Raw genomic sequence first — 27,718 nt, 5'->3', positions numbered from 1 at the left:
CCCTTAGGAAATTTCATGTAGCCCAGAAGACTTCAGCAAGTCTATTCGGCAACACAGGCTACCCCGAGCACTCTCCTCCATGTCCTCCACTCTCTACACTGACCTCCTGTAGAATATCAAATCAAATTTAAAGTCTTGATCCTTCTCTTCAAGTGCCCAATGGCCTAGGCTCAGGTTGTCTAAAAGATCACCTAAAACTCCAGGATGAAGACCATAGTTGACAACTCCAGCCCTCAGAGTCAGGCTCAATGGAACTTTCTTCCCTAAAAAGTAAAGCTTGTCTGTGCAGGAGACAGAAATTTTGCCTTCTTTAACAAACACATAGCAGCATGTACACTTAAAAACATGAAACAAAAAACAAACAAAATAAAACACTCCACACACAATTCCCCACCTGGGGAGAGGATGAGAGCGAGAACAAATACATGTGACAGATGTAAGACAGTCAGCGTCTATGCTGATGAGGGTAGTAAAAGACCTTATTACAGAATAGAATAGCCACTCTGCAAATGCTGGGAGCTCTTGCAGGAGCGCTCTGTCCCCATTTTTTCAGAGGGAGGGAGTACTAGTCACTACTCATGTGATGTAAAATCAGGCTCCTCTTCTGCACATGCAGCAGCTCTGACTAGCTGCCCTTAAACAAAAGGAAGGGGAATGGAGAAAGGGCAGCCAATCAGACAGGGATTTCCCCATAAATTAGGGAGTTACCTGCTGACTTCTACCAGAGTCAGGAAATCCAGCGTAGGGGAAATCTAAACTTGGTGAGTCTGAAATAGAGTGATCCAATGGGAAAACGACTGACATCAATAGGGCTACTTACAAAGTAAGTTGCTAGCAGGTATAAGAAAACCAGGTATAAGAAAAATGGCCCTAATTTATTGAGGTAACCCTGTCAAGTTACTCGCACAGAGACAGATGCAGAATGGATACTAGCAGCAGCCACAGCAACTTTATCATAAAAAAAATGTAGAATGTCTCCAGCCCTGGGTAAAGATGTGCCGCAGTAGTCTTCATCCCATGCCACCTAGTGACTAAACATTATAATGCAGTTTAAGCTTTTCACCAGATATCCCCTTTTTAATTTCTCTTTTTCTGCTTTTTAACCATTTTAAAACTATAAAACTATTTTTAAAATGACTTTATTTCAACACATGTACATCTGTTACTCTTCTCTAAATCTTACTGTTTTTTTTAACAATGTGGCAAGAATGGGTAACAACTTGGTGACTAAGCTGTCCTACTTGCAACAGCTGTCTCTGGCAAGTTTGGAGTAGGTGAATCTTCTTCTCCTTGTTCTGCATCTGCAATTTGTAGAGTTTGCTCAGTTGATTGATTGTTCTGTCTCTGGATTGAACTGAAGATGTCAGTGGTTTCTGTTGAACTCCCTGCTGTCTGTCTCAATAGTGTAAGATCTAGGTCAGTGATTCTCAGACTTTTTTTTTTTTTTTTTTTGCAGACCACTTAAAATTGCTGAGAGTCTCGGCGGACCACTTAATGATCTTTCCAAAAGTTGTTTGTACCATTAGCTAACTATTGTAAAACACTTTGAATAAAAGTGCTATCTGAAAAAAACCTTAATAATAATAAACTTTTTTTGTTCTGCAAATAAAAACACACAACTCATATTTTAATATCAGTAGTGTTACCTTTCTGATGTGATGAATGTGCCCTCTCTCCCCCACCACAGCAGTCCCCGAATTGGGGCTGGGAAGGTGGGGGGGGTCTCTCCCTCTCTCCCCCACTGTGGCAGCCCCCGACTTGGGGCTAGGAAGGGGGCGGGGGGTCTCTCCCTGGCAGCCGCAGCCCTAGAGCTGGGGAAAGTCACCTCTTTCTCTGGCCGCCGCAGCTCTGCATGTCCCAAATTCCCCCCATCCCCTCTTCTGACCCCACTGACCCCTCCCACCTACCCTCTATTCCCCCAAGGCCACCACCACACCTTACATGGGCATCTCCAGATTCCAGGCATGTAATTAGTGGAACCACGCCTGCGAGCCTCCACTAATTAGGTGGGTGGCCCTTCATTCTTTCATGTGCGGCCGTCCAGGCACTCACCTTCTAGGGAACTATCTGCAGACCACCTGAATGGAGCTCACAGACCACAGTTTGAGAACAGCTGGAGTTCTTCCATCTTCTTCCACCATCCAGTTTGACACAAACATGGTCACCGGGTTCCAGATCAGGCAATTCTCTAAATGAGTGATATTGGTTATAAAAGTGTTCATAAGCTCTTTTTGCCTTTTGATCCAATTTGGCTATTTTTCTCAGGTCCGGCCACTTTGGGGCTAAATTCTTTTCCAGGGCTGGAACTGTAGTCCTGAGTTGCCTTCTCATTGGACTGCATTGGCTAAAGCCAGTGGCTGCTAACAGTGTTCATCTGTACATCCAATGAAGTGAGCTGTAGCTCACGAAAGCTTATGCTCAAATAACTCTGTTCGTCTCTAAGGTGCCACAAGTACTCCTGTTCTTTTTTTAGTGTTCATCTGTAGCTTAGAGAAACAAGAAATGGATCTTTCTGTCTCAATATTCTCTTGGTTGTCTGTACAGTCATCTCAGCCTCTCCATTTGCTCATGGGTAACATGGGCTGCTAGTGATGTGTTCAAAATCATATTTGGTTTAGAACTTAAATTCCAAATTCAGCTGCAATTAATTGCAGTCCGTTGTCTATCAGTAGTTGTTCTGGAATACCAAAATGGGCAAATGTGCTCTTTAATTTCTCAATAACACTGCAACTAGTATTTCAATATATCTAGAAAAATAATCCACTCCAGCTAGATAATAACGTCCTCTGAATTTGCATACATCTTCTGCTAGCCTCTTGCAGGGCTGTGTGGTAGAGGTGTTATTAGAGACTCCTTGCATTCTGTTGATCTGGCAGTTCTGCAAAGTTCACATGAAGATATTGTATTCTTTATGTCCTTGCTACCTGTAAGTGTACAAAAGCAGAATGCAGCTGGCTTCCATTCAGATCCATGTAGCTGCAACAATACACCACCTGGGCTATAGCTATTGGCATCAGCATTGACTGCTGAGAGTTTCTTTACATCATAGAATTTTAAAACTGGAGCACTTGAGATCATTTTTTACTCTTTTGAAAAGAGTTTCCTGATTTGGCCCCCATAGCTAGGACGTATTGGACCTTAATAATTCATTCAGTGGTTCTGACACTGTAGACAGGTCTTGCAGGTATCAGCCAAGATAATTTACTATCCCCAGCCTGTGTCTCAGTTCTGGTGCATTTGTTGGAGCATTCAATTCTCTAATTGCTTTTACTTTCTCAGGGCTAGGACTAATTTCATCCTTGTTTATCATCTGTTCCAAAAATTCAATTTGGTGCAAGTAGAAAACACACTTTTCTCTATTTAGTTTGAGTTCGGACTTGTTGATCAAGCTCAGAACTTCATTGAGGGTTTTGTCATGTTCTTGCATTGACAACCCATATACTAAATTGTTGTCCATTAAAACAACAGCCCCATTTGTGTTCTTTAGCAGCTTTGCCATCATAATCTTTGAAAGCAAAATCTCCCAAATGGTGTAATTAATGTAGTCAGTTTAGCTCTCTCTTTAGCTAACAGAATTTGCCAGAAACCACTTGAGGCATCTCGCTTAGAGAACACAGTAGCTCCTGCCACTTTAGGGATGAAGCATTCTAGTGCTGGGAAGATATATTTTTCTCTCAGTACTGGTTCATCAAGTCTTTCAGATCCACACAGATTCATATTTTCCCATTTTTCTTCATAGCAGGTACCATTGGTATGCACCCTGGTATTGACCCAGAGATGTTCTCAATTATACCATTCTTTTCCATTGTCTTTGACTCAGTTTCTACTTTATGATGTAACGGGATAGGAGTTCTGTGGGGTGTATGCACACTAAATGGTTCAGAATTGTCTCAAGATCATTTCTACTGGATCTCCTTTTAGAAGTCCAATATCACCAATTAGTCCATTAAATTCTTCCACTTTTCATACTAGATCCAATCCTGACAACCATACTGCAACTGAGAAGACTGTTAGCCTCAGCTTCTCTAATCACATATACGTTAAAATTAAAGCTTATGTCTTTGTATATCTTTTTTCTGTGGAAAATTGTCCAATGCACTTCACAATACCTCCAGGGCAATTTAGGACCATGTCTGCTGGTTTCAGCTCCAGCAGGGGTTGAAGGTGAGTCTAAGTCCCTTCTGATATGACTGTAATATCTGCACCTGAAACTATTCAGTTCCACCCTCCAGGCTGGCTCAGGAGGGTGGATGATGCATGTGGTTGATCTCAGAAAAAATGGCTCTTGATTCTCAGTGGTCATGTCCTGAAGTGCCTTTGTGTGGCAGACAGTAGCAAAATGTCCAATTTGGGGACATTTACAGCATCTGACTCTCTTAGCTGGACAATCACCTCTTGGACAGGGGTCTCTCTCATATCTTGTACATCTAGTCTGAAAAGTGTAATATTTTGCCTGGGGCTTACCTCACATTGACTTTTTGCAGCTGTTCTATATCTCCCATCATGACTCTGTTTGTAAGCCAGTTCCTCTAGGTTTCTTTCTGGCAGCCCATTGATCTCTAGTTTGACTTTTAATCATCTCTGATTGTTTTGCCATTTCTATTGCTCTGAGGTTAAATCTCTCTTCATTTGTAGTTTCTCTGTCACTCCCTTGTCTAAAATGCCAATCACTACTCTGTCTCTAATGTGCTCTTCCTTTTTGTCTTCAAAATCCGTTTTCTGCTGTGTCATTCTTCTGCTGCACCTTATAAAAGATTCCACAGGTTCTCCAGGTTTTTGAACATGCTGGTAGATTCATGCTCGCTTATACCTCAGCATGCTGTGGTGTATGACGTTCAAATTTCACCAGCACCACCGCATATGTGTTCTTGTGGCTCCCCTCTGGAAAGGGGAAGGATTTAAAAATATGTTCAGCTTCCTTGCCCATGGCATAGACTAGGAAAGGCACCTGTGTCTCCTCATCCTCCTTGTGGAGTTTAGTTGCAATGCAAAAACATGCAAACCACTCCTTCCAATCAGGCCAGTCTGCTGGTCTTTAAAAGCTGAAGCTTTCTGGGGCATGAAACTATGGCATTTTGATGAAATTCATCGGCTTCTATTATTCTTCTGACACGATGTCAGGTTAGTCACACAGAACCAGACGCAAAATGGATGCTAACAACACCAACTTCATTGTAAATAAAGAATGTAGACTGTCTCCGGCACTTGATAAAAGAGGTGCTGCAGTATTCTTCACACAGTACCACTTAGTGACTAAACATTATCATGCAGTTTAAGCTTTCCATCACAAATCTGGATATGTCAGGTTTAGCTAGCAGACTAATGGCAGCTAGATAACATCATGCAAGAGATTCAGGCTGGTAAAAGCTGGGGTATGGGAGAAGAAACCATTTCTTTACATCCCTAGTTCTTCAAAGTTTTTGTTCTATGGACTACTTCGTAAGAGCATCCCTATGGACTAACCTTACTGCCAGCAGCTCAACCTCCAAAATGTTATTGCTTCGTTCATAATAGTTCTCTTCTGAAGACCACCAAGAAGTGCTTTGCACATCGCTTGTGATCCATGGACCACAATTTGGGAACCACAACTTTTAGCAGTGTTGGTGGACCCCAGGGGAAACTGAAGTCCATCCTTCATAGCCAGAGAGAGCATGACCATGATAAAGGACGTGTGTGTTTGTGGGAAGATTAAAGGAGAAAATAGAACAAAATCAAAAGACCCCCCAAAATGTAATCTCTTAACAAATTGTGTTGTCAGTAAACACATTCTTGAGAAAACCCAAGTTAAGTTAAAAACAAGGGCAACTGGTATGAAAAAGAAATAAAAGCAGGCTGTTTTGTAATGTTCTCTCTCTTGCCCCCCCCAAAACAATTTAGCATAAAGTGTCTATCAATAAATGTCTCTCTAAGAGCTCCCATTATATTTTTGAAAGAGTCTTTTAAAATGTGATGTAGTTTTAAATTTGTTTATTAATCTAAGGACTCTCTATATATAATGCAAAGAACAATGTAAAAGGGCGTATTTTTACCTTTCAACCTTGCTTTTCCTCTGACACATTAGTACATTGTGTTTCTTTTCAAATACCAGGCAGCAATGACCTACGTTATGAACTTTGTCCCAATAAAAAAATGGAGAGTGGAAAGTTTCAAATTGTATTTAGGAGTCTTCAAAATCAGCAGGAACACACTGACAGATTTACAAGGACAGGTGGACTAATATCTACATTTGTGGGACTAGGTGCTCCTTAAGTGCGGGTAAACAGCTGCTCCCAACAGGCAGTTAACACTTTCTTCAATATGCAGGCCAAGAAACATGCCTGGAATCTTGTGCCCAGGGTAATCTCTGCCTGTGTGAGCAAAGAAACAAGCTCTGGTCTCCTTGATGTGATCTGGTTGTCTCTGGAATAAAATTAATTAAGAATCCAGACATGAATATGAAAAAACTCCTCAAGGTTTATTAAATACTAAGAGATTAATCAAACTACATGAGCAGGAGAGTTGTTTTTTTCTGGTTTATTACAGAGCCCCATCTGAAAAACAATCCCAGCAGGATACTGAGTGACAACAAACTAAGCCAATGAAGTACAAGTCAGAGATATTTACATCATTAGACTACGCACCGACTAAATACCCTGACAGAGGCATCTTTACATAACAACTAATGAAAAATGATTAACCTTTTGCAGGGTTTTATATACCACAGAACTTTTGCCTTTCACTCAAACCTGGGAAGAAAGATCAAAGTTTCTATATGTTTTAATCACATATCACTGTAGTCTAGCTGCTGTATTTAACTGATAAATTCCACATTATGAGTCAGTACAAAAAGCTATAATAGAGAATAAAAATAATACAATTAGAATGAGAAATAGGTGAAGAGGGAATAATATCCAACTACAATTTTGAAAAAAATACTTAGAGTACCAATAAGCAATCAAGCATCATACGAACTGAAAAAAACAAAACCAAAAACCTTTCTAGCAATCATAGCTGGTAGATTACGTTAGAAGTATCCCAAGATAACACTGGAAGACTGACTTCTCGAAACATTTAAAAATAAACTAGACAAAACTCTAGAACGTGTCCTCTGAGGGATAATCTTCCTGCACATTGGTAGGCGCATGAACAGACTATCTAATAAGCATTTTCCATCTCCAGCTTTTATGATTCCAATCTACTGAAGCTCACATATCATATTATATTTCAATGTCCTCATGTGTTTTTCAGTCTTTGATTCCATCTATAAAGGGCTTCAAGGAACCATGGTTATATTCAGTTATAATGTCATTTCCTCTAAAGCAGTTTCTCATGTGGCTCCTCTGATGCAGTGTGAATGTAGTAATATGTATTAAAACTGTGTATCTTTTTAAATATGGTTCTACTATTGCCTGACACTATACATGTTGCCCAACTTTAGCCACACTGAATTTAACATGATCCTATACTCAGTTTTGAAGCCCAGCTTAGGGCTAATAATTACAATAAGGCTTATTACATACAAGCCGGTCCACCGCTTGTTCAGGGAAAGCCGCTGGCGGGCCGGACCGGTTTGTTTACCTGCCGCATCCGCAGGTTCAGCCAATCACGGCTCCCACTAGCCGTGGTTCGCCGCTCCAGGTCAATGGGGGCTACGGGAAGCAGTGCGGGCCAAGCAACGTGCTGGCCGCCCTTCCCGCAGCCCCCATTGGCCTGGAGCGGCAAACCGCGGCCAGTGGGAGCCGCGATCGGCCAAACCTGTGGACACGACAGGTAAACAGCCCCGTCCTGCCCGCCTGGGGCTTTCTCTGAACAAGCAGTGGACTGGCTTTGAGAACCACTGTTCTACCTCATTTAGTGCACAGGACAGATAGTGGTCACATAATGAACACTCAATATTTCATTTTATCCTCCTCATCATTCAGTACCCAGAGGTCACCTACTACAGGACAGGCCCGACAAAGAAAGTAACAGGACACCACTAGCAGTCATCTTCAGCCCCCAACTAAAACCTCTCCAGCGCATCATCAAGGATCTACAACCTATCCTGAACGACAATCCCTCACTCTCACAGATCTTGGGAGACAGGCCAGTCTTCGCTTACAGACAGCCCCCCAACCTGAAGCAAATACTCACCAGCAACCACACTCCACACAACAAAAATACTAACCCAGGAACCTGTCCTTGCAACAAAGCCCGTTGCCAACTCTGTCCACATATCTATTCAAGGGACACCATCATAGGTCCTAATCACATCAGCCACACTATCAGAGGCTCGTTCACCTGCACATCTACCAATGTGATATACGCCATCATGTGCCAGTAATGCTCCTCTGCCATGTACGTTGGCCAAACTGGACAGTCTCTACGCAAAAGAATAAATCAGACATCAAGAAGTATAACATTCAAAAACCAGTCGGAGAACACTTCAGCCTCCCTGGACACTCAGTTACAGATCTAAAAGTCGCAATTATTCAACAAAAAAACTTCAAAAACAGACTCCAACGAGAAACTGCAGAACTGGAATTAATTTGCAAACTGGACACCATTAAATTAGGCTTGAATAAAGACTGGGAGTGGATGAGTCATTACACAAACGAATAACTATTTCCCCATGCTAATTTTCCCCCTACTGTTACTCAGACCTTCTTGTCAACTGTTTGAAATAGGCCATCCTGATTATCACTACAAAAGTTTTTCTTTCTCCTGCTGATAATAGCCCACCTTAATCAATTAGTCTCGTTAGAGTTGGTATGGCAGCCCCCATTTTTTCATGTTCTCTCTCTATATATACATATCTTCCTACTGTATTTTCCACTGCATGCATCTGATGAAGTGGGCTTTAGCCCACAAAAGCTCATGCTCAAATAAATTTGTTAGTCTCTAAGGTGCCACAAGTATTCCTCGTTCTTTTTCCTGATACAGACTAACACGGCTACCACTCTGAAGCCTGTCATCATTCAGGTGTGGACCGCCCTCTGATTGCTTCACAAACATTAATGAGTCTACCTTTGTAACAACATCCCTGCAAGGCAAGGTGGTATTACTATTTCTATTATACAGATGGAGAACTGAGGAACAGACACATTTATGTCAAAAATGTGAACTAATTTGGGGTGCAAAATATAAGAGGCCTAGGATCTGATGTTTCAGAGAACTTTGCATATTATAGCCCTTCATTTGTTAAGACTACAACTGTCATTGACTTCAGTTACAGCTGTAAGTGCTGATCCACCAATCGGACCCCAGGTGTCTCAAGTCAAACACCCAGAAAATGAGGAACACACAATTAGTGGCCACCTGTGAAAAGTTTGATTCAAGTGATTTGCCCAGCGTCACATAGGAACTCTGTGGCAGAGGCAGGGATAAAATCCCATTCTTCAGGGCAGCAGTCCATTGCCTAAGCCACCAATCCATCCTTTCTCTTCCTGCTCATCCCAGTCACAGTCTCATCCACCACCACTTGCCTTCAGCTCATCCCAGTCCTGCGCCCTTCCTGCTGGCTCCAAGTCTCAGCCCCCACCCCACTACTACTCCCCCGCATTCCTTCCAGTCTGCCCCCTCACTACTTCCACTACCCCCAAGCCCACCTCCTCATCATGCTTCATTCACATCAGGATGTTTCCACCTTCTCCTCTTCCTCACACCAGCAGGAGAAGCACTGGGGACAAAGAGAGTCTCCCTGCTTTCAGCTCCTGTACCTAGAGCCCCAGCAGCCACAGACTGCTGAGAGGTACAACTACAGTGATCAGTCCCTGCAGCCTCAGGCTACAGCATACTCAGTGGAGATGAAATCTTCAGCGAATTTAGCTGCTATACTCTAATAAGTATCTACTGAGCATGTGCAAACAGATTTGCAGAGACTCATAACTTGGCCAAATTTGAGTGGATTTGCACAGGGACAGCAAAAAGCTGATTTCTGACACCAAGGTGACCCCTCTATCAAATTCAAGTCCCTACTTAAAGCATAGGGGTGCTAGAGCTGTTCAAATGAACTTTTTTAACATGGGCAAAACAATGTATTTTTAAGTAACTTAGTTCTCGGAACTGGCTGAATCATTTTGACTGAAATTTTCCAAAAGAATTCAGCCTGTGGTAGACACAGGCATGGAAAGTTTTGCACAAGTGATTAAAGTTTGGCAAAGTTACAAGCAATGGAAAAAAGGGTCTGATATTGGAAAGCACAGGGTAACCTTAACTTTAGGCAGCACAACCTGTGCCACTGCTAAAAAGCTTTTATTGTGTTGTATCATTTTGCATTTGATTTTATTCTATCATAAAGCACCCCTAAATATTTTGCCTTTTTTATTTATGTAGATAAATAATTATGTTTCCTGATCAAAAGTTCTCAAACATTAAGACCTTGCTTACCAAAAGTAAAACTCAGAAGTACTACCTTTTCAATTATAATCAGCGTAGTCAGAATGGATTCTTATTCTGACACCATCCTACTTTACATATCAGACTCACCAAATAGCTAAATGATCTGTGGGATGGATGCACCTATCTCAACTAACATAAATGATGTTGCTTTCTTTTCTCTCTTCATTCGCTCCCTACCAGCCTCACTTCTCCTCCCAAACCTCCACACCCACACCAGTCTCCTCTCACAGTCCCATCATTTTTCCTGCCCCCAAGTCTTTCCTTAAAGCTCTTTCATTCTTTACGATTACCAGTCCCAACCATTCAAAAATCAGGAGTCAAGCCTCATAAAATCATGGGATTTTGAAAAATAATAAATATGGGGTTCTTTTATTTCTGATCCAGTTTTTGAGTTTTAGGGGTCTGGTTTTCCAGTGTCTCTCTGGAACCATGAGGGCTAGCAACTTACTGCTTTAAATTAAATCTGAGATTCTCACATAATCACAACTTCAGGAGTGGGGGCCTCAAGAAATACACTAAACATTGCAAAACGTATGATAAAATCATGAGTTGGCAGCACTTACTCACTACAGAGAACATTTGTTCCAAATCCCCCCAGCCTCTCCCATTTTATGAGTTTCTCCTCCTCCAGCATTCCTTCCTCTCTTCCCAAATCTCATTTCCCTAAGTCCCTCTTCCACTTGTTTCCCCCTCCCTCATATCTAACTCTCTCTTCCTCCTCCCCCACCAGTCTCTTTCTTCCCCTTTTGCAGTTGGTCCTCAACAGTTCTCCTGCCTCCCCCAGCACCCTTGCCCCCTAGGTCTCAAAAACTTATACCTATCGTGTCCCCTTTGCTCTGCCCCCAACCAGGATCCCATTCTTTCTTTCCATTCCCCCTGCCATTCCCCTCTCTGTCTCTCAGGGCCCCACAGCCAAAACCACTTTTCTCCACCTCACCCAAACTCCTCCCTCCAAGTGCCTCCTGTCTTTGCCTCCTCTGCCCCAGTGGAAGAGGTGCTGCTGGTCCTTTTCCACACAACATTTTGAACTGCAGGAGATGGGTCCAAGGAGGGAGGAAGCTAAGCCAGCTCCAGAGAGGAGCTGTAGTTTCCAGCCTGCCCAACAACAGGACAGAGTGCCCCTACAGAAGCAAGAGGTTGCATTTCAGCAAAAGGTTGTCTCTCTCTCTCTGGCCAACTGCTCAGTTCAGCAGCTGGAAGGGGAGAGTTCTGAGCATTACTGCAGCCTCAGATTGCTTTGTGCTCTTCCCTCCCCTCCAGGAAGCCATTACTGTGTGTGGGCATGGAGGACAAAGTCATTGTTTTCCCACCCCTCAGGCTGAAAGTTGGGCTAGCCATGTCATCCAGCCCTCCTATAATTATGCTCATTCATGAAAGCCAGCACTGCAACCAACTTGGGGTAACTCTACATTAAGTCTCATTCTGATGGGTAAAGATGAATTGATCACTGAACTAAAAATTGATGGTTTCCCAGGTGCAAGTGATCATAACCTAATTTAATTTGATATGTGCAAACAGAATACAGTCCCAACCAGTCAGATATATTTTGGGTGCTTTAATAGGGCCAGTTGCTTTAATCTGACAACAATCATCAGTGAAATTGTGTCAGAGGAAAAAGTTAAATGTAACAATGTGAATGGTAATTGAGAATTATTTAAGAATGCTTTATTACATACCAAAAAAACACACAAGTCCCAAGTCACATACGAAGTCTTCTTCAGTTAAAGCACCATCCTGGTGGGAAGTGAAAGTAGCAATTAAAACTAAAAAATAATATGTAACAAATAGAAAAATGTGAAAGTTGACAGCAATGAGTTCAAATTGGCAATTAGGAAATACAGACAATTGATAAGGGAAGCTATCAGTATGAAGTACTCATGAAAAAAATCTATGACCAGAGGGACTAAAAACAATGAGGAAATTATTTAAATAAATCAGGAACAAATGGAATCTTAACAATGGCATAGGTTTGATACCAGATAAGGCTGGTAACATTGTCAATCATGGAAAATAACTAGCTAGGCAGAGAATCTTGGGTTTATAGTGGATCATAAATGGAATGTAAGTTAACAATAAGATGCAGCTGCAAAAAATAATTTTGGAGTACATTAACAGGAATGTCATATAGAAGACACAGGAGGAAACTGTTCTGCTGTAGTCAGCACTGGTGAGGCCTCAGCTGGAGTACTGCGTCCAGTTTTGGGCACCACGCTTCAAGAAAAATGTGGACAAATTGGAGAGAATCCAGAGGAGAGCAACAAAAATGATGAAAGGTTTAGAAATCATGACCTTTGGAAAGGTTAAAAAACTGGGCATATTTAGTCTTGAGGGAAAAAAAGACTGAGGCAGGGGAAGACCTGATGGCAGCCTTCAGATATGTTAAGGGCTGTGATCAATTGTTCTCCATGTCCACCAAAGGTAGGAGAAGAAGTAATTAGCTTAATCTTCAGTAAGGGAGATTTAGGTTAGATTGTAGGGAAAACTTTCTACCTGTAAGGATAGTTAAGTACTGGAATAATTACCTAGGGATGTTGTGGAAGCCCTGTTATGACAGTTTTTTTCAAAAAACAGGTTAGAAAATGTGACAGGACTGGTCTAGGTTTGCCTGGCCCTGCCTCAGTATGAGGGTGGATAGACTCAATGAACAGTTAAGGTTCCTTCCAGTCCATTTCTATGATGCTATGATGCAGAAAAGGAATTCTGTTTCAATAAATTCAATTGTATTTAATTTAACAGTATTCAATAAATGTTTTCATTTTGTATCTGGAAGGAAATAGGATGATGTAGTCCAGGGGTTCTCAAACTTCATTGCACCATGACCCCCTTCTGACAATAAAAATTACTATACGACCAAAGCCTGAGTCCTGCCACCCTGTGAGGGCGCCAAAGCCAAAGCCCAAGGGTGTCAGCCTCTGGCAGGGGGGCTGTAACCTGAGCCCCGCCATCTAGAGCTAAAGCCCTCAGGCTTCAGCTTTGGCCCCAGGTGGTGGGGCTTGGGCTTCAGCCCTGGCCCCAAGCAAATCTAACCCAGCCCTGGTGACCCCATTAATAAAGGCATCCTGACCCACAGTTTGAGAACCACTGATGTAGTCATAGAATCATAGAATATCAGGGTTGGAAGGCACCTCAGGAGGTCATCTAGTCCAACCCCCTGCTCAAAGCAGGACCAGTCCCCAATTTTTGCCCCAGATCCCTAAATGACTCCCTCAATGATTGAACTCACAACCCTGGGTTTAGCAGACTAATGCTCAAACCACTGAGCTATCCCTCCCCCCAAATCATCCACTGATGCAGATATATTTTCTATTCCATCTGTAACTAGGGAGGATGCTAAATAGCATCTGTTTAAAACTTTTAATCAGACAGACAAGATAATTTGCACCCAAGAGTATTTAAAAAATTGGCTGAGGGAGGAACTCTCTGAACCACTGATGTTGATTTTAACAAATCTTGGAATGGTTGGGAAGTTCCAGAAGACTGAAGAAAACTAATCTTGTGCCAATCCTTTAAAAGGGCAGATGGGATGACCCGAATAACTTTAGACTAGTTAACCTGACATTGATCCTGGACAAAATTATGGAAAGACTGATATGGGATGTGCCAGCCTCTGAGCACCCCCTCATGGCCAGTGGTCACTTTGCAGACACCGTGCCCCAGTTAGCCTCCTCTTGCAGGCCCCTTAAACACTCCAGACAGTTTCTGCTATGGCTCACAGCACCCTTTTCTGGGCCTGGTTTAATGTGAAACAGACCTCATAGTCCTAAATCACAAAGTAATCCAAACAATCCTCAATGAGCCCCAAACATAAAGTCCATAATCATAATTCAACAGTTCCTACTTAGCTCCAGTTCGCCTGGCACACCCAGAGCCCTTCCTTTGTCAATCTGCTCCATCTGAAGCCGCCCTACATTACAGAGCTCCTGATCCTGGGCCCATAAAGGAAGAGTGTCCTAGGGTCCACCCCCGCACCTCCAACACCTAATTCGCCAGGACCACTTCCTCTCTTCCACTACCAGGCCATTTTCTGGGCCTTTGTTCATTCCAACTCCCTGGAATATTTTTCTTAAAGGACCAGTTCACCCTATTACAGGATGCAATTCATAAACAATTAAAATATAAGCATAATTAATGCCAATCTAATTCTTTTATGGAAAATAGATTTTGTCAAACAAACTTGATATTGTTTTTTGACGAGATTACAAGTTTGGTTGATAATGATAACTGTGCTGACATAATATACTTGAACAACAGGGCAGTCTGCAAAATATCTTTGATGCCTATAGTATATACCAATGCAAAGAGTATGGGGAACAAGCAGGGTGAACCTGAAGTTGTGATATATGAAGAAAATTGGCATTACAGAGACTTGATAGGACAACTCCCATGATTGGAGTACCAGCATTGAGGGGTATAGTTTGTTTCAGAAAGATAGATAAAGAAAAAAGGAGGAGGCCTTGCGCTGTACATCAAGAATGTATACACTTGTTCCAAGGTCCAAGAGGAAGTGAGTGGCAGACCTACTGAGTGTATCTGAATGAGGACAAAAAGGGAAAAGAACATTAGTGATGTTATGGTGGGGGTCTGTTATAGACCACCAAGTCAAGGAGAGGAAGAGGATGAGGCATTCTTCAAGCAGGTAACAAGATTAGCTAATACACATGAGCTAGTATTAATGGGGGATTTTAACTTCCTGATATCTGTGGGGAGACAAATACAGCAAAACATAATACATCCCACAAATTCTTAGCATGTGTCAGAGACAACTTTCTGATTCAGAAAGTTGAAGAAATAATTAGGGGGTCATCCATTTTGGATCTGGTTTTAACCAACAGGGATGAATTAGTTGCAAATGCAAAGGTGGTTGAGAACTTAGGGGAAGTGATCATGATCTGATAGAATTCAAGATCCTAAGGAAAGGAGGACATAAGAACAGCAAAACAAGGACCCTGGACTTCAAAAAGACAGACTTCAACCAACTCAGAGAAAAATTAGGCAAGGTCCCACGGAGAGATCAATTAGGAAGAAAAGGAGTCAAAGGGGGCTGGCAGTTCCTAAAAGATGTAATACTAGAGGCTCAATATCAGGCTATTCCAATGCAGAGGAAAAGTAAGAAGAGCCATAAGAGGCCAATGTGGCCACACAAGGAGATTTTTTAGATATCTAAAAACCAAAAGGTACACATACAGGAAATGAAAGGAGGGGCATGTCACTAAGAAAATATATGAGGGAATAGCATGAGCATGTAGGGACAAAATCAGGAAAACTAAGGCAAGGAATGAGTTACAACTGGCAAGAAATGTTAGAGACAAGAAGGTATTCTACAAATATGTCAGACAAAAAAGAAAGATCAGGTATGGTGTGGGTCCGCCACTCAGTGGAGAAGGTGAGCTGGTAACAGAAGATAAGAAGGTAGAGATGCTCGGTGCCTACTTTGCTTCAGTCTTCACACAAAAAATAATGTGACCAGATGACTAACAAAGTTATCTTGGACAATAAAGGGGAAGGGATGCAGATCAGAATAAGTAAAGAACATGTCAGAGATCTTCTGACATGTTTGAATTAATTTAAGTCAGCAAGGCCTGCTGCTGTTCACACCAGGGGGCTGAAGGAATTAGCTGAAGAAATATCGGAGCCACTGGCAATAATATTTGCAAACTCATGGCCAGGAGAGGTCCCAGAAGACTGGAGAAGGGCTAACATTGTGCCCATCTTTAAAAAGAAGGGAAAGGAGGAGCCGGGAAACTGTAGACCGGTCAGCCTGACCTCAATACCTGGGAAGCTACTAGAGCAATGTATAAAACATTCAATTTGCAAATACCTGGAGGATGAAGGGCCGATCACTAGCAGCCAGCCTGGATTTACCAAGAACAAATTATCCCAAACCAGCTTGATTTCCTTCTTTGACAGAGCAACTGGTTTAGTGGATAGGTGGAATGTAGTGGACATAATATACCTGGACTTTAGCAAGGCTTTTGATGCAGTCCCACATGACATTCTCATAAGTAAGCTGGAGAAATGCGTGCTCGAGTAGAAGTATCATTAAGTAGATACATAATTGGTTAAAACACCTCAAACAAAGAGTAGCTATGAATGGAATGATGTTAGATTGGAGGGAGGTCTCAAGTGGGGTTCCACAGGGATCTGTTTTGGGTCCAGTGATGTTTAACATCTTTATTAATTATCTGGACATAGGAATAGAGAGCGTACTGATCAAATCTGCAGATGATACAAAGCTAGGAGGGGCTGCAAACACTTTGGAGGATAGAACTAAAATTCAAAGGGATCTTGATAAATTGGAGAACTGGGCTATAAACAACAAAATGAAATTTAATAAAGACAAGTGTAAGTGTAGGAAAGAGAAACCAAATGCTGAAATACAAAATGGGGGATAACTGGCTTTGCAGCAGCAAGGATTTGGGAGTTGTGGTGGATCACAACCTCAACATGAGTCAACAATGCGATGCTGTTGCAAAAAAAGTAAATGCCATTTTGTGTTGCATTAACAGAGGCAAAGCATGCAAGTCATGGGAAGTGATAGTACTGCTCTACTCAGTGCAGGGTAGGCCTCAGCTGGAGTCCTATGTCCAGTTTTTGTCACCACTGTATAGAAAGGATGCAGAGAAACTGGAACGGATCCAGAAGCAAGTGACGAAGATGATCAAAGGGATGGAATGCAAGCCATATGCACAAAGGCCGAAGGAACTAGGTATGTTTAGTTTGGAAAAGAGGAGATTAAGAGGGGGACATGATACCGGTCTTCAAATACTTGAAAGGATACCATAAAAAAAGATGGAGAAACATTGTTCTCTCTTGCCACAAAGGACAGGACAAGCAGTAATGGCTTCAAACTACATCACAGCAGATTTAGATTAAACCTCAGGAAAAACTTGAGGTGAGATTACATGGTTTATAGTATGCACAAAGTCAAACTAGATAATCATATTGGTCCCTTATGTCCTTAAAATTGATGATTGTGTAAATTTTCTGTATCACTACATGATTCCATCCATCCAGTTATGAGGACAATGGATTCATTCTCTGCTCCGGTGTGTGTAGTTTAACTCTCTCTCTTCCTAAGCAACTTTTAACTAACCTACTTTAATTAAACATCTGAAGGCCTGTCCTCTTTGTTGTGATTCTACATGTTTTTACTGCATGATTTACTGACCCAATTATTATGACAAAGTGTTTTTATTAACTAGCCATGTATCATCTGATTGTAGCCTACACATCAGTGAGAAAATAAACCATTTAATAAATGAAAAAGTTAAATTAACTGTGACATTGCACTCCATAATGTTTTATGGAAATGTGCTTATGAGTGTGAATATGATGTAACTGGAATGTGCTTCATGCAAAAGGTCTCTTGTAAGGTATCATTACAAATCTTATAATCTACTGAGTGTGTTCATCCTATTTGTATGCATGTATCATTCTTGTATCTGAAGCTAGAAATATGAAGTATAACTCTGAAGTCCTACTGTAATTATGCAAAGTGTGGGCCACTAATGGTGATTTAGAATCTTGATGGCTCCCATTGACTGGGACAATTGGTTGTAAATGGTCTATTTACCTGCGAGCCTTCCTGTGTTCATGTGAACCAGCCCAGGAAGAATGGAGGCTGGGGTCTCATAGAACAAGTGAACATGTCAGCTGATACTGGAATCCATCTTAAATCTGGTGCTTTTCCATTTAGAAGGAGGGGTGGGGACCCAGAGAGACAAAAGATTCCCACCTTGTGCAAAAGTTTTAAAAGCGGGTGAAACAGAACAAAGGACTGCCAGGCATGAGAACACCCCTTGTTTCCACCTAAGATGTCTGCTGGAACTAACAAGGACTGTACCAGGGGAAAGGATTGGGCCCAGACAAGGAAGGAGTCTAGTCTCCGAAAGAAGCTTATTGGAACATCTCTGAGGGTGAGATTTTACCTGTAATCAGTTTCTTAAAGTATTAGGCTTAGACTTGCGTGTTTTTGCTTTATTTTTCTTGGTGACTTACTTTGTTCTGTCTGTTATTACTTGAAACCACTTAAATCCTACTTTTTATACTTAATAAACCCACTTTTGTTTATTAATTAACCCAGAGTAAGTGATTAATATTAATATTAATTAATTAACCCAGAGTAAGTGGGGGAGCAAACAGCTGTGCATATCTATCAGTGTTATAGAGGGCAGACAATTTATGAGTTTACCCTGTATAAGCTTTATGCAGAGTCAAATGGATTTATTTGTGGTTTGGATCTCATTGGGAGCGGGTTTCTGGGTGCTGGAGATAGGTGACCTGCTGAGCAGTTTTTGGTTAAAGCCTGCAGTTTTGGGGGTGTGGACCAGACCTGGGTCTGTGTTGCAGCAGGCTAGCATGTGTGGCTCAACAAGACAGGGTTCTGGAATCCCAAGCTGGCAGGGAAAATGGGCTCAGAGGTAATTCCAACACGTCAGGTGATAGTTGGGGGTCTCTATGACCGAACCCATCACATTAATAATGACTCAAAAATAGCCAAGATACTTAATTCCCCTTTAAAAAATTTTTTTCAACAAAATATTGTGGCAAAATGGCTGATGTTGGTATGGTGGATCCCACGCTTTTCTTTGTAGGGGGGCTAGGACGCCACCTCTTGCCCCTAATCTTGGGGCACCAAAGTCCCGCTAGTAGCCCGGGAAGGTGGTAGAGGAGGGAAGCAGGGAAGGGGTCTGGGTTTGCTCCTCACTCTGAGCCCCAGCCCCTCGCAACCCCTGAAGGTTTCTTACCCTCTTCCCCCTTGGGTAGGGTTACCCTCTGTCCTTGACGCTGAAGGAGGGAGTCTCCCTGCCCTGTTGGGGAAGGGCCTCCCATCCTCTGGTTCACTGATCTTTCAATTCTCTGTAATGCACCTCCAAATTCCAGTCCTCTCTCCTTTCTCACACCACCCTGTCCACCTGACGCAGGGGGTTTTATTTGATTGGTAACAGGGCCTTAATTGACTACAGGTGCACCAATTAACCTGTAGTAACCTTCCCTAGTCTACAGGAACCATGCCTTAATTAGCCAAGGGGTTATATATCTCCCCTCTCCCATTGCTCCCTGGCCCTGCTGTATCACAGTATATAGAAAGTTGGAACAATTAGAAAGGAAGTCCTTGTAAAAAGTATCTCTGGGAAAAGATAAAGTTTAGGGAATATATGGAAAATTTGGACATCAGCTGAATGAGATAATATGCATCATAACATATTACATCTGTTACACTTACTGAACCATTGTAAATTCTTTTTGAAAAGTTATGAGCATCTGGAGAAGTAACAGAAGAAAGGAGAAAAGCATCCTATAAATTTAATCTCTATTGTTAATAAAATAATGGAAAAACTATTCAGAAATATATCCACTAAAGATCTGGATGGTGACAGATTCAAGAGAATTAGACAGTACTGGATTATTAAGAATAAAAGTCTTGCCAGACATACCTGATTCTTTCCAAAAATGCAATGCAAATGCAAAATTAGTTGAAGAGGTGATGCATTAGAAGCAATATATTTGGAATTTAGTAAAAATATTCGATAGTGTCTGACACAGATCTTATATATCATGTTAGAAATGATACATGTTAACACTTTTGTCACTGAACATGTTAATTAAATGATTTGTAAGAGCACATAAGATATATTAAGGCTCTGTCTACACTACAAATACCTGTTTGTTTTTTGAACAAGTTTGAGACTTCTCTCATCCAAGCTGGTTATAACGTACTATGTGCACAGTTGAGTTGTGTCCACCAAGTAGCATTTTTCACATCTGTGCTCATGTCTACATTAGAGAAATTTGGCACACTGATGACCTTTTTGTTCCCCCTACTAGTATACCTATAACACACCTCACAGAAAATTGCTTCAAATAGTGCAAAGACAGCACACTGCCCTTGGATAACAGATGCTTTAACGTTGCTTGCACATCCGCACTTACCACACGCTCCACCTGGGCTTGTAACACTGCATTCTGGGGAAAACTGGGCAGCGTCTATAGTGCCTCAGCAAGGGAATAGGCGAGCAGAGCAACACCAGCAGCACACAGGTCAGTGCACTCCAGGCTGTCCTCGCACACACAGAGCTGGGAGGATAAAAGAGCTGGCAAACTGGCTAAACAGGTATGATTAGAGGGGCCAGCATGTATTGCAAAAAAAAAAAAAAAAAAAAAGGGACACACAAGTTTCAGGAGAACAAATACAGCTTTGTTTTTTTAACCTTGCTGAGACCACTCCCATCTGATAAAACAAACAGTTGAGTTGTGGCCACTGAGAACAGTCATATGTCAACCTAGACCTCTAAACAGGGTGGAACACTATTAGATGCCATAATTCATCATGTTGTGTATGGGCATGAACTATGTTTAGGACTAATCTCATCACTAACTAGTTACAGACTCAGTCATTAGCATGGAAGGGCCTTAATTGGGAGGAGTTACGCACACCATTCAGACCCGAGATATAATTCAAACATCTCATCCTCACCTGGGCCCTTCACAATTCTGCCTCTATCTACTGGTCTGCTCTGTCTTGTCGCATTCTTCCAGCCTCCAGCTCCCTCTGCTTCACCAGTTACGCCAGCCCTTCCATTTCTCCCACAGTCATCTCAGAGCAGTTTTCCATGTGTCCCTTCACATTTGGGACACACTCTCTGAACTGGTCTACAAGGTCACTACTATCTCCTACTCATGAAGACTCATTTCTACTACTACACATGTAAGAAATAAGCCAAACTATTAATGGCTAGATAGAGAGGCAGTTGGTGGAAAGAAACTTTCATTACATGTTTTATCTCTTTTCTCTACCAATCATCTGTTGCTTGTCTTCTGTAAGATCTTAGGAGATGGGCCTGAGGATTTTTAATACATTTGAACAACATTTCACAATACAAATAAATAATCATAACCAAAAAAGGCATCAGGTCACAGAGCAGAAAAGTGAATGGCCCTCTCTGAATGTCTGTCACACAACTGCACAAATTTTGAGGCACCTTTTTACCAGAAAGATATTGATATGTTGGCGGGAGTTCAGAGAGGAGAAGCAAAAATCAACATGTAGCTGTAGAGTCTGACCTATGAGGAAAGATTAAAAGAACTGCATAAGTATAGCTTGGCTAAGTGATGACTAAGAGTCAACAGTTTAAATATAGAAAGTGTACCAAGGAGGGAAATGAATTATTTTGTGTAGCGTACAGAAGCATGAGTAGGAATAATTGTATGAAATTTAAATAAAGAAAAAAGCTATGATAAAGCCATATCTTGAATGAAAATCTTCCTGACTGTGAGATCTATTAGGTTGGGAATAATATTCTAGAAGATGTGGTGAAAAGCTTAGAGCTTTTAAAATGACTGGGCAAGACACTAAAAATTGTACTCAAAGGAACAATCCTACACTTGCCTGGAGAGGGACTCAATGATCTAATAAGTCTATCTATCTTTAACTTCTATGGTGCTGTTCCCTAAAGTACTATTTTAACCCCTGCTGCAGAAATCAGCCTTAATACTAGTGTTATTAGGATCCAAAGTGTATTAAAATCCATACTTCATGGATTATTAAAACATAACTTGTATTTCCTCCCCCCCCCCGTTTTTATGAAGCACGAGATTGCTTATACAGTGGACAAATAATTTGAGTTCTATTGTGTATCCTTTACTACTTCCAAAGTTCAGTGGTGTATGCTTGAAAGCTCCCACATCCTCCATCTTGAATTCTGTCTTGAGTCCAGAATTCAAGGATTGTAACCTGCTGCCCAAATTCTGTCCAGATGTTCCACCTGATGAACACTTATTCTTTCATCTTTGCCATGTAAATAGTCCCTTCTGATAATTCTTGATGTCTGATAGGGCAGAAAGAAGCTGTTCCTCTGAATGATTTGAACTCCTCCATCTGTGGTATTGCAGATGGAGGCAACGTATCCCTTTGCAATTGCTTTTTTAAGAATTTCTCTATGTAACTCCTCTCTACCTGCCACCGATCTCAGCTAAAGACAAGCACTTCAAAATGCTCTCTACTTTCCAAGGCCTAACCACAAATGTCACACTGGATGCTATTGCCCTGACTAGAGTTCTTCCATTGGTATACCACCCATAAATGTACCTGCTAAAGAAGATTTGTTAATGACTGGCTTGAATTCCCCAATCTTATTCAGAAAATTGATCTGAATATTGTCACATTCTTCCAGCATACCAAAATATATTTAAGATACTGTTGATTGTCAAGTTACAGAAAATTCTACGTTGTTTATTTTTAAATTAAGCTCGCCTTTCTCTTACTTTTGTTTTTTCAGTCTTCTTGATTTAGTAAGAACAGTTTCCTTTACCACCCTCTTGTTCATTGCATCTATCTAATCTAGGGGAATAGACTGGTATACATGCATGTATATAATAGACTGAGCCAGCTGACTCTGGTTTAGAATTTTTGCCCTTTCTTTGAAAAAAAATTGCAGAGTGTACTGGAGCAGGAATTTTTTCTTTCTGGCTTCTTTTTATCTTCTGTATAGTTCTCTGATTTCTTATTACTGTTTTTTTAACAACACAAAATGAACTCTGATTTTTGCACCTGAGCTAAACTTTTCAACTTCCCGGATCACAGACATGGTTTTCACTAAATCACTGTGACTTATGTTCACTGTGTTATATTTCAGTTAATGACTATCCATGATTAGCTGACAACTGTGTGTTCCGGCATATCTGCTTAGAATGGGTTTAAATAAAGTCTGATAATAAAGTAGTCAATTGAAATGGCACAGGAAGTAAAATACCTGTTTCCCTCACAAATGAAAAAGTAATCTGATTCGGAACCTCCTATGGAATTGCAGTACAGGTAGAGTACTGCCTTGGTATTCATACCACATAAGATAAAATTTGCACTTGGCTCTGGTTTGTAAGGTTTCAGAATTGCCACTCACCATATGCTTCCCTGCTGGGGCATTAGTAAATTAACATTAGTCACACTTTGCAGTTCCATGTTGCCTTTCATTGAGAACTCATCTGAGAAGTAGTTATTAAACTTAGTTGACGTATAGGGAAACTGAAGTAACTAGCCTGAGGACCCCTAGCATAGACGTGGCAGAGCGGAAATAAAAGCCAGAAGTCATGATTCCTAGTCATGTGCTTTTACCACTAGGAAACACTCCTTTCCTGTATTCTTTTGCTTGAAAAGCTGGAATTTTGCCTGTTTGTTTCTTTGCTGATTCAGTCTGTTCCTGGAGTACAAAGGGGGAGAATAACCTCTTTCTGCAGCTCCTGTTCTGAATCCAAAATTTCTAAATTGCTAGCTGTGCTAAGTGGAGCTTAGCACATAGCCGACAGAATTTGTTCTCAGGAGTGGGCATCATAATTGCAAATTTGTTTCAATTTTAACAACATTTTCGGTTGCTTTTGGCTTTTTTTCCTTTCTCTATTGTTATAATAAGCATGTGGGAACACCAGCTGCTGAGTGTGCTTACAAAATAATAACAATTCCCCTTCCTCCCCAAATCATACACTTTCAGTGCTCTCATTTCAGGATTTATATTAATTGTGCAAGCAGGAAAAAATAAACAACAACTGTTGTCTCTTATGGAGGCAAAACCTATGGTAGGGCCTTAACTATGACAGGTGTGGACTACATCTCTGTTGCAAACTGGTGGATTTTATGATGAGTGAGATTATCTTCCTCTTTGTGTCCAAGCTGTAAACCCAAGGTAAAAAGATACTATTTGTTAGAACTTCTCTCCTCTGTGTGGCTCTTTTTGTGCTGGGTGAGCAATGGTAGAAATTTCTAGCCTCAGCTGACACAAACTGTCCATCAAAGATTTACTTTTTGACAAAGCATTTGGCTCCCCAGAGGCGTTTCTTCCTGGCCCTGTCATAGTAAAAACAGCAGTGACACAAAAAATGCTGAAGAAGTGTGGTAGTTTGTGAAATGGAAATGGAAGTTTTCCCATTTGGGACATGTCTACCTCTCATTCTGTGCTCAGGAAATGAGGAGAAGACATTGGTAGAAGCAAACTAGAATGGTTACTCAGCCTCAGTACAGTTCGGTCTCTAGACTAACTGAAAAACTACCCAAATTCACTATCCTTCATCCAGCAGACTCAGCATGGAAAACAAGCCAGATAGCTACCAATACATTATAATTTACAGTTGGCGTGAGAGATCAGCCAGGGAGAAAGGAAAACTTTGTGAACCCTGAATAGAAATACCATATTTAAGTATTCATTTTGAAATAGCGAGAACGGGGAGATCTATCCACTTGCCTTTCTTGAAGTTCCTGTTCAGCTTGTACTTGCATGGATAAAATTTTAAATGTTACAGATTCCACCCACAAGAGTGTATTCAGAGTACTATCTGCATTTTTGTCTTTTCAGTGGTCTTTTTCTGTTTCCTTGTGTTTGACATGGAAAATGAGCCCTGCTGCTTCCAACTTGTGGTTTGTGCATGTTGCCTAGGGGAGATGCAACTTCACTTTAGAACACTGGAAAAGAAAACTGCGTGGAAATATTGCAGTGGCAAGGTAGTTTCTGATGAAGCAAAGTGAACTCCTGTTAGGGTGGCTTAAATGTGTTTGCCTTTTTCTAGTACCCGCAGCAAAGCCATTTATTGCAATGAAGTATTCAGTCCTCTTTGCCATGGTTGCTGCAACTGTTTGAAACAGCCCCTACTTGGCAGCTGGCCAGCGTGCAAACATGAAGCCGAGAGAGTCTTAGGATGTTATAGTGAGCTAGCACTCTTACTGGAGACTACAGAGTGAGGCTCACCATCACCAATCCTGCAGTCCTCCCACTTCATTCTAAATGACAAACCTATGAACAAATGATGTGTGTCAATGTAACTGTATGAATAAGGTTTAGGGTGAGGTACAGTATGCAGAATGTATGAATAAAGATTTAGGTAAATATTTAGAACCAGTTGTTTAGACACCCAGAAATGTTTACTCCCTCAAACAGATGTTAGAAAATGAAATAAAACTGTATACAGACACCCCAATTCTAGGGGGAAAAGTTCTCATTTAAAAGTGCTTTAGTTTAATGCTGATCCTGTGCTTACAATCCAAAGCCTCCCTTCTCTTACTGAAAAGCAGGATAATACATTTTAAAAAGGGGTGGTCTATCCCTGCATCTCTGTCATTCTGTCTGGCAGTTACACACTGTATACAACCATACAAAACATACAAAACCATAAAAAAACACCACAGTCTTCATGGGATCATCTGTTAAGTAACCTCCTTCCCAGAGTTATCCTGCAAATCCAGTAACTCCCACATTTGAAGCCATTTGAATTTTGGCGGCCCAGCAAATAAGTTCCACAACATTCCAAGCTAAAATTTGTGAGCTTGGATGGGTGAAGCTACGGTGATGATCTGTTTGCTGCTGCACAAAATTTTCTAAGTCAACAAACATTTTCTGAAAGACATCTCTCTAAACCTAAAGGCAACTGTATTTACTTTGTAGCTGACAAATATTTACTTGAACTCACATGAATGTACTCAATATGTACACTGTGAATCCATATACTAGTTACCACAAATTTAATAGGGTACAGGATCCTCTTTCGCTCAAATATTCTCCTTCAAGCCCATGCATAATAAACTGAACTAAGACCTGTGTGATGCCAACAGGTATTCCTACATTGTGGCACTTCATACGCAGGAAGCTGGGTGCAATATATATTGCCTGACGTGCAGAGGACAGGCTGTCATCACTGCTCGGCGAAAAGGACACCCTTTTAACACTACAGCTCAGCTCATTACTGTCCCAGATGTCAGTTTCCACTGCAGCAGGTTTAGTCAGAATCCCTTCGATCGGCTCTCATAAACCCACATTGTAAAATGCACGGTGGATGCATGTACTAACATGGAAGAAGATACACCTAGCCACTGTATATATACACAAACGCGTGGGCTAAAGTTACCATAAATATAAATCAAGACATAAATGACCAAGAAACAAATAAGATTACCTACTTTCACAGGAGCGTATGACTTGCAATCCGCCTTCTTATTTTAAAGCAAAAATGAAGCGGATGAAATATTACAATTTCATGCCCATTGAATGGCTTCTGTGCATGTGTGCCTGTATTTTCAGCTGTGACAAGATCCGTTTACTGGCAGTAACCAGGAGGCTGATATGACCATGAAATGAGGAAACTCAGTGACTGAAAAATAAAGTACTAGCACCACCATTCGCCTAGGGATGGAAAAACTATCATAAACCTTACAGGCCCCTTTGGATCATGTCTCTACACTGTAAGCATGATTTTAACTTACTTACCATTGCTCTTATTGGAGATGTTTGATGAAGATACATTGTCAGCATTATTAATTTGCCAGGAAAATCTTAATGGAGTCCAGATGATTTTCTCTCCCTGTGCTATAAATCTTGGAGATGTTTTAAACCATTTTGAGCTGGGTTTCTTAGAAACATATTAGTTGGACAAAAAAATAATAAAATATACGGGGGTAAGCATACGTTGGAAAAGAAACATATGCAAAATGCTGGTAAATATGTGCAGAACCGGAACAGGAGATTCATGTGCTCCATTAAGGAACAGGGTTTTTATTGCCCATTCATTGCCCTCCGCCCTTTTACCGCTAAGTAGTTGGGTACTTGTCTGAAGTGGCCCTGGAAGGGATTAGTTTCCCACTGACTCTTAAGCCCTTCACCTCTGTCACATGATCTTTCCATTTCTGCCTGGTGTTTACTGGAGCAATTTAAGTTTGCCTCTGACTCTGAGGTAGAAAATGAGCTAAAAATATAATTTAAAGGGACATTCTCCAATTAAAAATCATATTTGTTAAAAAATAAATTTGATATCTGTGTTACAAACTGCAACTTAAGACTTTCAGCATTGAAATACTTTGTTAAAATCTAACTTTTGGCAATCTATGCTGTTTGCTGACTTACTGCATTTCACTCAGCTTGGGGAATGAAAAACAACAAACCAGTCACTTTAACATTTGTTTATAGCCAATTTCAAATCAACTTCGCTTTCTGGTTCTCATGAAATCCAACAGTACTGCAACTGTTAGGCTGCAAAAACTGCAGAGGAATGTTTAAATGCATAAAACTGTCTAAATGATTTTTTTTAATCCATGAAAGCATTTCTATTGAGCTTATGTCTTGTTCAAAGTTTTTTTTACCAAAACCTAGTATGGGGGCCTAAATTACCTAACAAAATCTATTTCATAGTGTTATTAAAAATGAATTTGTAAATTCCTTTCCAGGCCCTGTCCTCCCTGCAAAAAACCCATAATATAGAGGTGTTGAAAACATTCATTACTTTCACCAGATTTTGATTTTGAAAGGGGAAGGCTGAGCTTGGTCCTATGTTGATGGCCACATTAGAAAAGCATAAACAGATAATATACAGTGGATATAAACATGAT

The 27,718-nt window shown here is 41.0% G+C and overlaps 1 protein-coding gene across 2 annotated transcripts in view; it reads right to left on the bottom strand.

Annotated features, from left to right (window-relative positions):
- The window catches only part of ESR1 (estrogen receptor 1), a 297,584-nt gene extending 271,163 nt beyond the window's left edge, over window positions 1-26,421 (bottom strand). Inside the window, exon 1 of one of the 2 annotated variants that reach the window (XM_048844214.2) lies at window positions 26,297-26,421. The gene's annotated coding sequence lies outside the window, so the exon portion shown is untranslated. Of the gene's footprint in view, window positions 1-12,035; window positions 12,054-26,296 lie in introns of those variants that run through there. The other variant, XM_075126808.1, reaches the window with a different exon arrangement.
- Between the last annotated feature and the right edge of the window lie 1,297 nt (window positions 26,422-27,718).

The sequence above is a fragment of the Caretta caretta genome, chromosome 3 (assembly GCF_965140235.1).
Source record: "Caretta caretta isolate rCarCar2 chromosome 3, rCarCar1.hap1, whole genome shotgun sequence".
Taxonomy (NCBI): domain Eukaryota; kingdom Metazoa; phylum Chordata; order Testudines; family Cheloniidae; genus Caretta; species Caretta caretta.
The sequence above is the reverse complement of the archived record's forward strand: the minus strand, read 5'-3'. Positions and strand labels throughout refer to the sequence as shown.